Source organism: Sciurus vulgaris (assembly GCF_902686455.1).
Source record: "Sciurus vulgaris genome assembly, chromosome: 11".
In the NCBI taxonomy this organism is placed as follows: Eukaryota; Metazoa; Chordata; class Mammalia; order Rodentia; family Sciuridae; genus Sciurus; species Sciurus vulgaris.
This window is the reverse complement of record NC_136472.1, coordinates 105,230,327-105,244,311: the sequence shown is the minus strand read 5'-3', so window position 1 is coordinate 105,244,311 and position 13,985 is coordinate 105,230,327. Positions and strand designations below refer to the sequence as shown.

The 13,985-nt window shown below is 40.4% G+C and overlaps 1 pseudogene across 1 annotated transcript; it reads right to left on the bottom strand.

The window, feature by feature from the left end:
- Window positions 1-5,720: 5,720 nt before the first annotated feature.
- LOC306638732 (adenylyl cyclase-associated protein 1-like) lies at window positions 5,721-7,731 on the bottom strand (annotated as a pseudogene). The gene has a single exon. The product of its transcript is annotated as an adenylyl cyclase-associated protein 1-like (transcript).
- Window positions 7,732-13,985: the final 6,254 nt, after the last annotated feature.

The following is a 13,985-nucleotide window of genomic DNA, read 5'->3' as shown; positions in this document are numbered from 1 at the left end:
AGCCGTGCTTCAAATTTTAAATTTTTATCTTTTCCTGGCCTAGCAATATGCCCTATGACACTCATAATACTCAACAATGGCTGACAGCTCCCAGTCAGCCACACAATTATGACGATAAGAAACTGACATTATACAGTTGTGTTGCCAGGTATTCAAGAAGTTGTATGAGCTATTCAACACTTTATTGGAAAATAGGCCTGTGTTAGAAGTTTTTGCCCAACTATGAGATAATATGTGTTCTGAGCATGTTTAAGTTTGGCTAGGTAAGGTAGGATGTTCTATTGGTTAGGAGTAATAAATGCAGTTTCAACTTGATAATTTCAACCTATGATGGGTTTACTGGGATGTAACCCTATTGTAAGTTGAGAAGCACCTGTAAAATACAACATATGATCATCAGAAAGTGGTTGTTGGTGCTGTTTCAGCTGCTCAATGATACTGCCATATAGTATGTTAGCTTTTATTTTTATATTTGTATTCATATGAAGGCTGCTTCCATTCAAATTATCAATCTTCATTTGAGGCAAGAGAATAGACTACAATAGCAGCATCTTTCCTTTTTCTCTGAGAAAGGCAAAGTGTTCCCAGAACTATATCTAAAAAGACTTCAACATAGATCTCATTGTTTAGAATCATGTTTTATAGCCCTCTCAACTGCAAGAAAGGAAGTAAAAATGAAACTATTTGTCATCTTTGATTTAGATCATATAAACATATAACTGTCCCAACTGAAATCAGGATTTTTCTAGAAGAAAAAAGGGAGAAATGAATATTGAGCAGGCCAGTAACAGTGTCTGTAGCAGTTGTAGTCTCTTTGATTGCAATAATAGAAATTCACTTCAATTCCCTCAGTTTATTGGAATTTATTGCACTAAATCCTAGAGAGATAGGCTGGGCAGTAGACTCAACAGAGCCTTGCTGGACCTCATGAATGTGGGAACTGGGATGCTAGTGAAGTACCACAGTAACCTCTTGGCATTGCACAGCTTTAGTGGTTGGGTAATGTTTCATTCTGCACCAGCAATAGGTGTATATTGCTTTCTATTCACAAATTCCATTTGAACCTCTATGTATCTTCTATTACTTCCTTTTCCTTCTCTCTATTACCATGAAATTTTTTCTTGAACTCCAATCTGACTTGAGTAACCAAATGAAATAGAGTGTTGCCCAGTTAAATTTGAATTTCAGATAAATAGAAAATGCATTTTGGCATGAATATAATCCAGGGAATATTTTTCTGGAAATGATTCAACAAAAATACTTATTTCTACCCTGTGCTGTTGCTTAAAGACAGCAGGTACAGTTTTACATCCATCTCTCTCTCTCTCTCTGTCTCTCTCTCTCTCTCCTTCTCTCTCTCTTTCTCTCTCTCTCTTTCTCTCTCTCTCTCTCTCTCTCTCTCTCTCTCTCTCTCTCTCTCTCTCTCTCTCTCTCTCTCTCTCTCTCTTCCGCCCTGCCAGAGATTCCATAGCATCTTATTTTCTAGGCACCAGATCATATTCCACAGGAATTTTTGCCTCCACAATGGCTGGAGTGTACACAGAATAAAAGGTTCTCTTCTATGGAATGTACACAATCCCCTCACATTCTTTTCCCTTTACTGAAATTCTTGCTTTTGTTAAGTTTGATCTCTTTATGAGAGCTCCAATTAATATAGAATATCTTTTAGGTGTAAAGAAGAGGTGGTAGATGCTGGACTTAATAAGGAGAATAAGACATGGTCATTAAGCTCAATATATCCTAAAATCTAGGTTGCTTTCCATTTTATAATCTACTGAAAAAAAAAATCTACTGATACTCTGATCCTGACAGTCTCCCTTCTGATTCTTTTAAATCCTGGTTTTCAAAATCACCTAATGTAAGGCAGCATCTTCATGAATCCCTTTTCTAGTTGCCTTTTTCTTGACTAACTCATTCTTTTACTCATCTTCTTTCTGCTTCTTTCCAACATCACTTTTCTTTTAGCTTCAGGACTGCTGACACCAGCAATATTCCTACACCAAAAACAAAGGCCATGCACTGCCCTGGCTCATTACACAATTATCATCACAAAGAGTAATGGCAGATGGACAACACAGTTCTTCTTGTCCAATCTTCTCCCCAGTGCAGCAGCCCTCTCTTCAGCTTCTAAGAAGGCTTAGTCTCTATGTCAGCTCCGTATGAGATAGATGACATTTCATAACTGGATAATCTAACTACGATAAATCATACCCACTGGTGGACTGAACATTCTCCTATAACATCCATCCTCAGAATACGCGCAACCTTTCTTCCTTGTGCAGTTGTTCTTACGTAGAAGTTACTCATCAGGTTCCTTGACCAGATTTCCTTCTCCCCTCATTTCTTTGACTTCTCCCTAAAATGTCCAGATTCCTCCACATCCCTGTTACCCTTCTTCACAATTACCTTCAGCTTAGCCATTCCCGCACAGAACATGAAGCCTTCAACAAATACTCTGCCATAGGAACGTTGCCTTCTAGCTCTGATAATTCATTACAATGAGGAAATTAATGAATTGAGTTTTTCCTATCTGAGAACAGGACATAGAGGAGAGAAAATGGCTCTGGAACTAGTTCAATTTGTGCTTGTGTTTCAACTCTGCTATTTATTATCTTGAGACTGTATACAAGTTTTTTTTTTTTTTTTTTTTTTTTTTTTTTTACCACTTATAGCTTCAACGTCCTCTTCTGTCAAATGTAAGTAATAATACCTGTCTCCTAAGGGATAAAGAAAAGTACCTAGTGTCCTGAAAAAAATGCTAAGTGAGGGCTTTGTAAAGAATTCTTTTCTTCTCCATTTATCCCCAGTTAGGGGAACACTGAACAAAATAACATACTCATACAACATCAAGAAAAAATTGCAGTTTTTCCCTGAATTCCTGATATGAGTGATAAGTTCATACTTAACGTTTCTCTGCTAATCCAGCTGCTTTTCAGAGCCCTAAAAGACAGGTCTAGGGCTCTAATGGTCACATATAACCTGCCATCCCTACTTTCTATTTAGAGCTACTAATTCAAATTGCCCTCCTTTGCTCTGGATACAGATGATCTCCAACCCTGCAAAATGTCATGGAGGGATTTCTCCTACATCACTCAATTCTGAAATTATTAGTTTCAACAGGCATTAGCCACAAAGAGAAAGGATGCTTGTCATTTCTCCTGTCACTTGAATAAACAGTATATGATACTGCCAGGAGAATGGATCATTACAGGTAGTGAAAGCAGCATACTAGTAACTAGATAATAATGGGAAGATAGCTTCTGCTTCTCAAATGACAGAGTTCACCCAGGGCTATTTTCTTAAAGGAGGTAAGACATTAATATTCTAGTACTTGTTTTACACATCCATGCTGAACCCAATCAATTTTTAAACTAAATCCATTTCTTATTGTATTTTAGGAGATCAAAGTCTCATTTTCCCCAGAGAAAATAGAACTTTAAATAGTTGTACATCATGCAAAAGAAAACTCTCTTATTCTATGCCCTAACCAATGTGATGTATGGTGAAAATCATCTCAGAGTCTCTGCTAAAAAAGTTTCTGTCATGTTCCTAAAGTCCCTGGTGATGAAATCTGCAAGTTCTATTTTGATATCAGTGAAATTTGTTTATTTGCTCTCCACCATCTCTTCCTCTGGGGAACACCTCGAGCTCCCTTTTCCACTTCAGAACAAATCCTGCTTGCAATGTGCCAGAATGGAAAGAGTTTAAGGAGGTGGTGGCCACATGGTGGCTCTGGGATTTGTTCCAAAACCGTGCCTTGAATGGTACTGACAAGAACTGTGTCCACTTGGGATTTGGGAAACAGTAGTAAGAGTAGAACTGCATTTACCCTCGGGCAGTTTCTAAGTGACATCAGAGCAGTCAGTCAATCCAGCCAAACATGCAACCCTGCTGTTTACTTGGCAACAGCTCATCCAAGCCCTGTCATATTAGAGCTGGGCTTGGAAGATGCTCAAAACTTGCTTATGAACTATTGGGCACGGGAGGCAATTTTCTGGCTGAATATATTGTCCTAATGGCTTGAGTGCCTCAGTAATGATCAATTTAAAATTTTGTGCAGACTGATAAACAGTGCATACACATTTTCTCTTGCCTGTTTTGTCTTCCAGTGGTGAGGCAGCATAGGTTATGCACAGAATTATGTCTGAATCCTGACCTTAGCTTTGCCACTCACTGGTGAAGAGGCTGTAAGCAATTTCTTTAGTCTGTCTAAGAATCACTTTTCAATTTATAACACAGACACAATGATACCTTTGGCATAGGTTTTGAGTATATAGGTTTTATATATATGTATTTTTATGTATACACATAAAATATGTATGTAAGTTTTGATGTTATACACACACACACACACACATATATATATATATATATATATATAAATCTCTAGACCTATGAGAAAGGTATATTCACACATAAAGTACTTAATCATTTACTAAGCAATTTTTTCCTCATGTATCCATATATTAATCCCTAAAAGGATTATAAAAGACTCAAGTAATATATGCAATTAATATACTCAAAGTCAGCCATATGCACTCAGAAAAAATACAGCTTGAGAAAGAATAACATGAGAAGTACTAAAAACTCTTAATTTCACACTCTACCTAGCAGTAAGGGAATGGCCACAGCCATGCTCTGGCCAATATATGTCTATAAAAGTACCTAGAAAGCAGCTTATGTAGTGTCCTTGAGAGAAGTTACATTCCTATTCAGCTTGTATGCCCTTCCCCCTTTTCTACCTACGATGTGAATGTGAGGCCTAAGCAGTCATATGGAGACTACAAGGCTTTCACAATGGGGACAAAAGTCAGTGTGCTAAGGATGACCAAGCAAAGAGGTCTCTGCATGGGTGAGACCCAGGGCAAGTTCTAAATTGTTTAGGTATGCTCTTGCTGCATGGGTCAAATCAATTTTTGCTTGATTTAATCATTAAATTATTTTTGTTTCATGTTGTTTTTATTATTCATCACAAGAAAATGCAATCATCACTGATATAGAAAGTGATTCTAACTTAAGTTCTTCCAGTGATCACATGCTTTGGAGTGAGATGGAAAATGTGATTCTGTCTTTTGAAGCTCTGCCGTACTGTAATCCTAGTTTTGTTTTGTTTTTGTTTTGTTTTGTTTTGTTTTGTTTTGTTTTGTTTTTTGGTATTAACTTTATTCTATTTTTTTGTATAACTTTAAGTACATAAAGTTTTATTTCCACAAGCCTTAGGAAATGGGTAGAAGTCACAGGACAATCTCTCCTCCCACCAAAAAGAAAAAAAAATTGCATATTTTGGCAAGTGTGTACCAGAGGGAGAGGGGAAAACTGAAATTTACATTAGCAATGCTGTGCAAGATCCTTATGTAAATCAAGACCCCAAACCAACCTGCAGTGGAGGTTTCAGTCCACCGCTCAATGGTCTGGACAGGAGCCCTACATTGTTGAGCACAACAGGCAAAAGGAGGCAGCAAAGGTGGATGACAGGCACCTAGCAGGGGAGGAGGAGGAGTGCCCCATTCCTTGGAATGGCGTGATGTTTTCTTTTAAAGTTATCTCTTTAGGAAGGTGCTGAGCAGGAATCCCAGAGAAAGAAAGGGTACAAGACCCATAGCATTGCTACTGTAGCTGGGACCATAGAACCTACGGTCTCTTGATTGAGGCAGACCCAAGATGGAATGCAGAATAAAGGAATGCTTACAGGAAACAAGTTTGCTTGGAAGACTAGATGTTGATCCAATGCAACCCTTGCCTCACTTGTTAACAGTGAAAAATTAGCTTGGTTGGAAGAAGTATCAGTAATCACACCAGCTTCTGCTACCTCCATGCTCCTTGTTAGAAAAAAAAATAACTAGTGTGCACATTCTGATCTGTTAATTCCTGGGACTGTTTTATTCTTCCCAAGGGACTGTGTGTTGAAAGAATAACCTCCAAGAGCTGAAAGCTAAATTGTACCAGTCCAGGTCCGCAGTTTCTTAAGAATGGACTGGCAGTGTGGCTGAGCCAATATGGAGAAGCTGCACCTTCCTGCAGAAGATCAACTGACCTGCTATCCCACCCCAAATCTCAGCCTGAGGTATATTTCAGTGAAGGCAGGTAGCTGGGCTTCTCAGAGCAGAGAAGCAGTTTAAGAGCAGAAAGGTAGAGGAAATCTAGAAAAGAACTGTATTGATAACAGATTAATCCCACGGTGTGAAGGGAGAGGGCAAAGAACGCACTGGCACTTTGCTTATCCAACAATTTCTGTCACTGTAGTGAACAACTTCTGCCCATTCCATAGGTCTTGAATTGCTCAGGGACTGGGAACTCATTAAAGTCACCGCCTTCTGTAGGAATGAGAATATTCATCTCAGAAGATTTAGCACTGACTATCTTACAATCCAAGGAATTTTTTCTCAGGTAAGCATGGCATCTGTTTTGTTAATGAAATGGTTGGCACTTTACCCATTACCTGAACTTTGACATTCCTACTATTGATTATCTCCACAATGTCCACCATGTCATCGAATACCAGACCAAGTTTCTTACAGTTATCTACTGTAATAGGGTTAATTTTGCCCTTGATTTGCAATGTCGTGTTGACACACTTGTATATGTGAGCTACCTGTTTCAGTTCTGTCGTCAATCACCAGGTTGGAAACATTCTCCTGATTTTCCACTCTCCACTTCTTGCCCTCTAGTTCAAGGAGAGGTGGCTCCTTTGTGGCTTGTTTGGGGGATGAACTGGTTTGGGGTTTAGGTGCAGAATATGGTTTGGGACTGCTTCATACTGGGCCACTCTGAGCTTTCAGGGCAGGGTTCTCCTGAATCTTCACATCATCAGATATGTGTTTCAGGGCATGTGTGATGCGCTCCCCCTGATTAATCTGTGCAAACAGTGCTGAGAGTGAAGTAGAGTCATCGGAGCCTGAACTGGTGGGGATTGTGGGTGGAGGTGGGCCTGGTGGGGGAGGAGGAGGACCAGATCTAGCAGAGGGTCCAGATGGCACATATGGTCCAGTTCCATATGTGCAAGCATTTGACTCATTGCTTGCCAGTCCTGTTGCCACACTTCTTTTGCCACAGGCCCCGTTTTGTCCCAGGCCAGTTCAGTGGTATGAAACTCCTTGATATAAGCCTGTAGCTTTGTCCATATACTCTGTATGCTCTGACCCAGTCCACATGTTTCTTATCCACCTCTTTATGCTCCTTGAGGACTCAGTTTGTATAGAACATGGCAGCATCATTCATTTCTTTCACATAGGCACCAGGTTTGGGAGCCATAGCCACACAACCCAGGGCTTGGATGCTTTCACTGACAGCAGACAGGTGATTGAACAACTCGCTTCCTCTATTCTTCTCCCGAAAAGTTATCACTTCTTGGATCTGCTCTGAAATGGGGGCCAACAGATCAGAAAACTTATTACCAGCTGGCTGCTGGCACTGAGAAACTGTAACCAGGAGAGCTCGCTCCAACTTAAGACCAGTGTGGACCATCTCTGTGTGTTTCTGCACATCTCCTTCCATCTCTTTACTGATCTTCAAGTACTCTGCAACAGGACTGGCAAGCAATGAGTCAAATGCTTGCACATATGGAGCTGCTCCTTTTGAAGGACTGTCTCCATACCCTAGGTGCATGTCAGTGGTATGGGATACTGCCTCCAGGCAGCCCACTGCCCTCGCCAATCTTTCTACCAAATTTTGCATGTCAGCCATAATGTACCACCTGCTTAAGAGTTTGGCCTCACCTCAGGACTGTGCTCAGCTGCTCTCCACTTATAGCAAGAACCCCAATTTTTTTTTTAATCCTAGTGTTTAAGGTTGATGTTTTTCAGTTTGGCCTCCAGTACAAGGAGTGCTCATCTGAAGGCCATGATCTGTTTTGATACAGGAGGAACTGTTGCCTGTGCTGGACTTGCTGAGCGATATATCAGATTCCAACATGATGCCTTACCAGGAGACTTCCACAGGTAGTTTTCTCCAGTAGGATTTTAATGTCATGACCTGACCCTGGGCTTAATTTTGAGTAAAAGTGGAAATAGTGCATCAATCTGGGAAACTGAGTTGGCAGTAGCCAGATACAGAGGACAAAGCAAATGAGTATGTGTGTGTGTGTGCATGTGTGTGCTTATTTGCATTCATCTAATCCTAGATGTGTAAAATTCCAAAACACAAAATAGACATAATTTTTTTATTTAAAAAAATGAAAAAAAATACAAAAAAGCTTAAAAATCTAGTCATTATTTTATGTATTAATGCAAGACTAAATAATTTTGGAAAAAACTAATCACAGAAGGATGTGTGCTAAAACAAAATATTTTATCTGCACTGGAGCTGCAGAGGCATTAACATTTAATTTTTAATCATGTTATTTTTATACCTCCTCTGTTATAAGAATCCCTGATTAGGGGTATGGCATAGTACAGTGTGTGTGTGTGTGTGTGTGTGTGTGTGTGTGTGTGTATTCATTCCTTACATTTAAAATGTAAGAAATTATACTCCTCTATATGTGAAATTTAATGAAATTCTTTAAAAGTATATTTTACTGAGATTAACACCCCCATATAATTGCTACCCCATGAGCAATATTTTTCAGACAGCAAGTTGTAATACTTTGCTGATCATGAAATCAATTCAGGTGACTGATTCTCATTTAAGAATTAAATAGAATAAAAATTACATATAAGACTACTATTGTCTGTAAAAAAAAGGCCTTCTGATTATAATTCCAATACATTTAATACTACATCTACATGATTACCCCAAATGACTAAACATATCCATACTAAATTTATAAAACCATTAAAATGTAGAATAAGATATTAGGGGTAAAGTTGTATGTGATTCAATTTATTAGGTAACAAAATGGAGACCTAACATCAAATCCTGGTATCTAGGTTTCATAGTACAAAACTGCATGTCTACGATTCTTTTAAAAATACGCGATAAATACCCAACTATAATGCACCAATAAAAAGTGTGGGAATACATAAACAATACCATGAAGTCATAGTATTATTGGCTATAATGCTAAATTAGAATTAAGAAGTATGGCATGTGTGATGTTTATTCTGATTATCACATGAGATGGTATATTTGATTTTATATATGCCATATGTGCTCATTGGGTCACAATGTATAGTATAGTATTTCTTGCTGTAGATTCCCTTCAAAGAAAGTTCAAAAGTCCAGTTCCAGGGGATTAGTGTGCACCCAGTTGGGAAGTGCCCTTTAGAGGTGGTGCCAGGGTGAGCAAGGGAGAGAACTTTGGAGCTGTCCAACTGCTGACACAAAGAGGAAGTGAGAGGAGGCAAGATCCATTAAGAATGCTGTTAGAGTGATCCTACACAGAGCAGCTGTGGTTGCCACGTTCTGGGGGTTACTACCAATCTGAACAGCTGTAGTTAGAATAGAAGAAATGAAGTCTCCTCATTCTTTGGTCTCATCCTTATCAGTCATCTAAGCATACGTTCTCAGTGAGGCAGAGTGAGATCAGGCTCTGTTCATTATGTGGGAAACATTTATTTTCTACCCAATCACACATCTTGAAGAGAAAAATTCATTGCACAGGTGATGTATTCAGTGTCTCAATACTCAATACTATGTCCTAGTACTATCATCCAAAAATCTAAATCTATAAATTTGTTTAAAAGGTACAATAAAATAACCAGGGCAAACTTCAACAAAAATCACTGTTAGATAAAAACAGAATGATTTTCAGACATCAAAATTTGGTTTCTAGGATTCATGGTTTAGTCCAAAACTGCATTTCTGTATATTTTAAAAACGATATTACAATATCATAATACTATTGTCTATAATGGTAACTTAAAATTAAGGGGGTAGGAAAGGCAAACAATTTAAAGTGATCCTAAGCAATGCTTCAGGCCTCATATTTCCATCCAGAAAATAATCTAGCACACTGCTGTCACATACAAAGCACTCAAAAAACTCTGAATTGGTAATAGTGCATTATGTGTAGCTTCAAAGATTTCCACCCAAAACTGGTGGAGATATATATAAATTATGGTTTGTTTGAGCCATTAAGGTAGGGAGGGTGCTTCTCTGGGTTTTATTGATGTAATATCTAGATTTGTTTGCGGCATTTTCTTTCCTTGTTTTCTCATATTGTTCAGGTATCAGTGGACCGCTGAGATATTGCAGATTTCCTCTATTGACTTACAATGTCCTTGAAGATTGCTATATATATCCCCTCTTAGCCTTCAGTAGGCTGAATTCTTGGAGGAAGTTGATAATGCGGTGCTCCACAAGGAAGCTGCCTCTCTAGGAGTGGTGGCCTCCAGGTGGGGTATATTCCCTGCTAGTGGGCAGAGGTGCCTCCACTTGTTGACCAATGATCATCCAAAGGGGAACTAGGCCGCGGGCTGAGGCAAGGCCTGTTTGGGCCTATGTCTCTGGTTTTACCGTCCTTTTGGGAAAACCTCACCTGCCAGGGAAGACTCACACAGAGGGGAGGTCTCGCTGGTCAGTTCCCCTCCTACAGGTTCCCCTCAATTTACAGCTACCGCCTGGGCTGGGCTGCCTTCCTCTGCAACTTTCCCAGGGGCCTAGACCTACCTCCTGGGCCTGGGAGCCTCACCCTTTGCAGATGAATCTCCTTAGGCTGCCCCTCCTCAGAGAATCTGCCCGCAGTCCTGGATCCTTCGCTCCGCCCCTAAATGTGTCTCTGTGCGGCTCTTCCACCCAGAAGCCTCCTAGATCCTGGGACCCTGCTCTGTACCTAATCCCCTGGCTATGTGGCCCCTCCTCTGAGCAGCCACCTGGGGCCCCGTACAATCGCTCTGAGTCCCAGAGACCCGCTGCACGCCTCTTCCTCCAGACAGCCTCCCTGTATTCCGGTGTGGTCACTAGGAGTCCAAGCAACTCACTGCGTGCCTCCTACTCCCCCCACCAACCACCTGTAGCCCTGGGCAATCACTCCGAGTCGAAGTGACCCTCCCCGTTCCTCCTCCTCCTCCAGGTAACCCCCCGGGTGTTCTGAAGCGGTCGCTCTGAGTGGCTCTGAATCCACGTGACCCACTGCACGCCTCCTCTGGGCAGCCGCCCTGGTGCGGCCACTCAAGACCAAGCGACCCACCGCGCTCCTCCTCCAGGCAGCCCCCCTGTGTTCAGGAGCAGTCGCTTTAAGTCCAAACCACTCACCAATCGCCTCCTCCTCTGAGCAGCCGCCTGGAGCTCTAATGCAGTCACTGTGAGTCCAAATGACCCGCCGCGCTCCTCCTCCTCCTCCTCCTACTCCTCAGGGCAGGCCCCGGTGTTCAGAAGTGGTCTGAGTCCAAACAGCTCGAAGCGCCACTCCTCCTCTGGCAAATGCCTGTAGCTCTGGTATAGTCACTCTGAATCCAAGCGGCCGCGCTCCTCTTCCTCCTCCTCAGGGCAGGCCCTGGTGTTCAGGAATGGTCGCTCTGAGTCCAAACAGCTCGCCGAGCAGCTCCTCCTCTGGCAACTGCCTGTAGCTCTGGTGCAGTCACTCCGAATCCAAGTGGCCACGCTCTTCCTCCTCCTCCTCAGGGCAGGCCCCAGTGTTCTGAGTCCACACAGCTCTCCTCGCTGCTCCTTCCCTGGGCAGCCACCGGAGCCCCAGTGGTTGCTCCGAGTCCCAGCACTGTGCTGAGCGGCCTCCTCTACGATGCTCCCAGTTGTCCGAGTTCACTGCTCCAGCGGGGGGAGGGGTGTCTTGCCGGCAGCTCTACTTCACAAATTTCCCTGCGTTCCGGGACCACCGTCCCATCCGGGACGCCTCCCCAATGGGAGAGACTCACCCGGCTGCTTTGAGTTGGTCCCAAATCTCTCAATATCTTCTCTTTTGAGCAACATGAAGTGCAGGCACCCTCTAGGCCGCCATCTTGAAAACCCTATTCTCAAAGGATGGAGGGGCTCTGATTAAGTGGTTAGATTCCAAAGTCACCGTAAGCCTCGGGCGGTGAGTGGCAGGGACTGGGAGCGTGCTTTTCTGGGAACTCCTGGGTTGAAATTCCCTGGTTCAAGAATATTCAGATCACCCTGGCCCCTGCCTTAGCTCACAACCTTAGGATCAAACAACCTCCCAGAGAGGGTGTAACAAAACACCAATCAACCTGTTCACTGCAAGACCCCTGCCACACTGAGAAACAAGCACTGAAATAAGACTCCTCTTTCTGAAACCGTATCCTTGCCTTTGATGTACTCCCCACTAAATAAAGAATTGGGGCCTTTTTCAGTTCGTTCCAGTTCCTATCAAGACTGGAAGACCCATGAGGTGCTCAGTTTTTTAAATCTAATATTTGGTTTTGTCTTATTTCTTATTGATTATTTCAGACTTTTTAATTTTCTCAAGCAGTTCACACCTCCTGAGCAGGAATGTGCATTGTTGAGGTGCTGGTCAACCCCTGATACAAAACTTTTTAATACTAATTAAGTATTATAGGCATTAACATTACCATTTCATACTATTGTTTATGTTTTAGAAATCACAGAATTACAGTTTTGGATTAAATTATGAAGTCTAACTATCAAGACTTCACGTTAGAATTCTATTTTGTTATCTAACAGAATTGTGAATCCTCTGAAATTTTCCCTCAAGTACTTTATTTCAACTTTACATGTTTTCTTGAACTTAGAATATTTTAAACCACTTAAAATAATTATGCTATAGTAGTATTAAGATATTGGGATTAAAACCAGAATGTTCTTCTTTCTCTCTCTCTCTCGCTCTCTCTTTCTCTCTCTACTGCCTCTTTCTCCCTTGGTCACCTTGGGTTGATCCTTAACTTATCAGGGGTTCATTTTCCTCACTTGAAATAGAATGTGATGAGATTATTTTAAGATTTTTACTTTCTGCCTGAAAAAAATCATTAACTTGAAGACAAACTTCATTTTATTACACTTAATGATGAGTCAAGACAAAGCAGGGATTTTACAGTCAGTTGCAGATCATAAATTCCTCCTTTCAAATTTAGGTGAAAAGATCTTAAACACAAACTTACCATTTTATTATTTCTGATAAATATATACAGTAGTGTAACTAGCACATTAATCCAAATATCAAATAATTTTATAATGCTTGGAAAATTTTCCTTCTGATCACTTCTACCCTTTTCTCACACCCCATTCAACAGTACACTGAACTTCTTGATTACTACCAACATTAATTAGTATTGCATATCCTTGGGCTTTATATAAATGAAATAACTGACAATATTCTGTGTCTGAATTCTTTCACATTAAAAATGTTTTGAAATTAGCCTATTTTATTGCTGAGTAATATTCCATTATGAGCATAATAAAATTGTTTATATACTGCTCTATTCATGAGCATTAGGTTATTTCCCTTTGTTGTCTAATGTGAATAAATCTGCTATGATATTACTGCTAAAGGTCACTTGGGGGACAGATATTTTCATTTCTCTTAGATAGCTAATTAGGAGTGAAGTTGCAAAATCATTGAATAAAATTTACCATTATAAAATAAACTGCCAAAGACTTTTCCAAATTAATCTTTATATTTTATACACCTTCACAAGATATATTAGAGCTATAACTGATACATGTGCATCAATTTGCCAAAATTTTTTGATGTATTTTGGTTCTAATTTTAGCCATTGTAGTATGTTTAGTGATATCTTTTGGTTTTTGGCTTTCCCAATGAGTAATCACCACCTTTTAATTATCTGTTTACTGCTAATTGCTATATGTTCTTTACTGATGTATCTGTTTAAATCTTTGACCAACCATTATTCTATTGTTTATAATTTTATCAACTATAGAAATTCTTCAATTCTAAATCTTTCATATTCATGTAATTTATTTCTTTGAATCTGATGTGTGTGCTTTGCATTTATACATTGTGTTCCTGTATATTTTTTGTTGCTGGTTTTTTTGTTTTGTTTTGTTTTGTTTTGTTTTGTTTTGTTTTGTTTTGTTTTGGGTTGTTGTTTGGAGGATGGTGAAATAGAGGTGATTACTTTCCTGGCTACTGTGGTATGAAACCAAGAAAGCAGATAGGCAGCTTCTCAGCA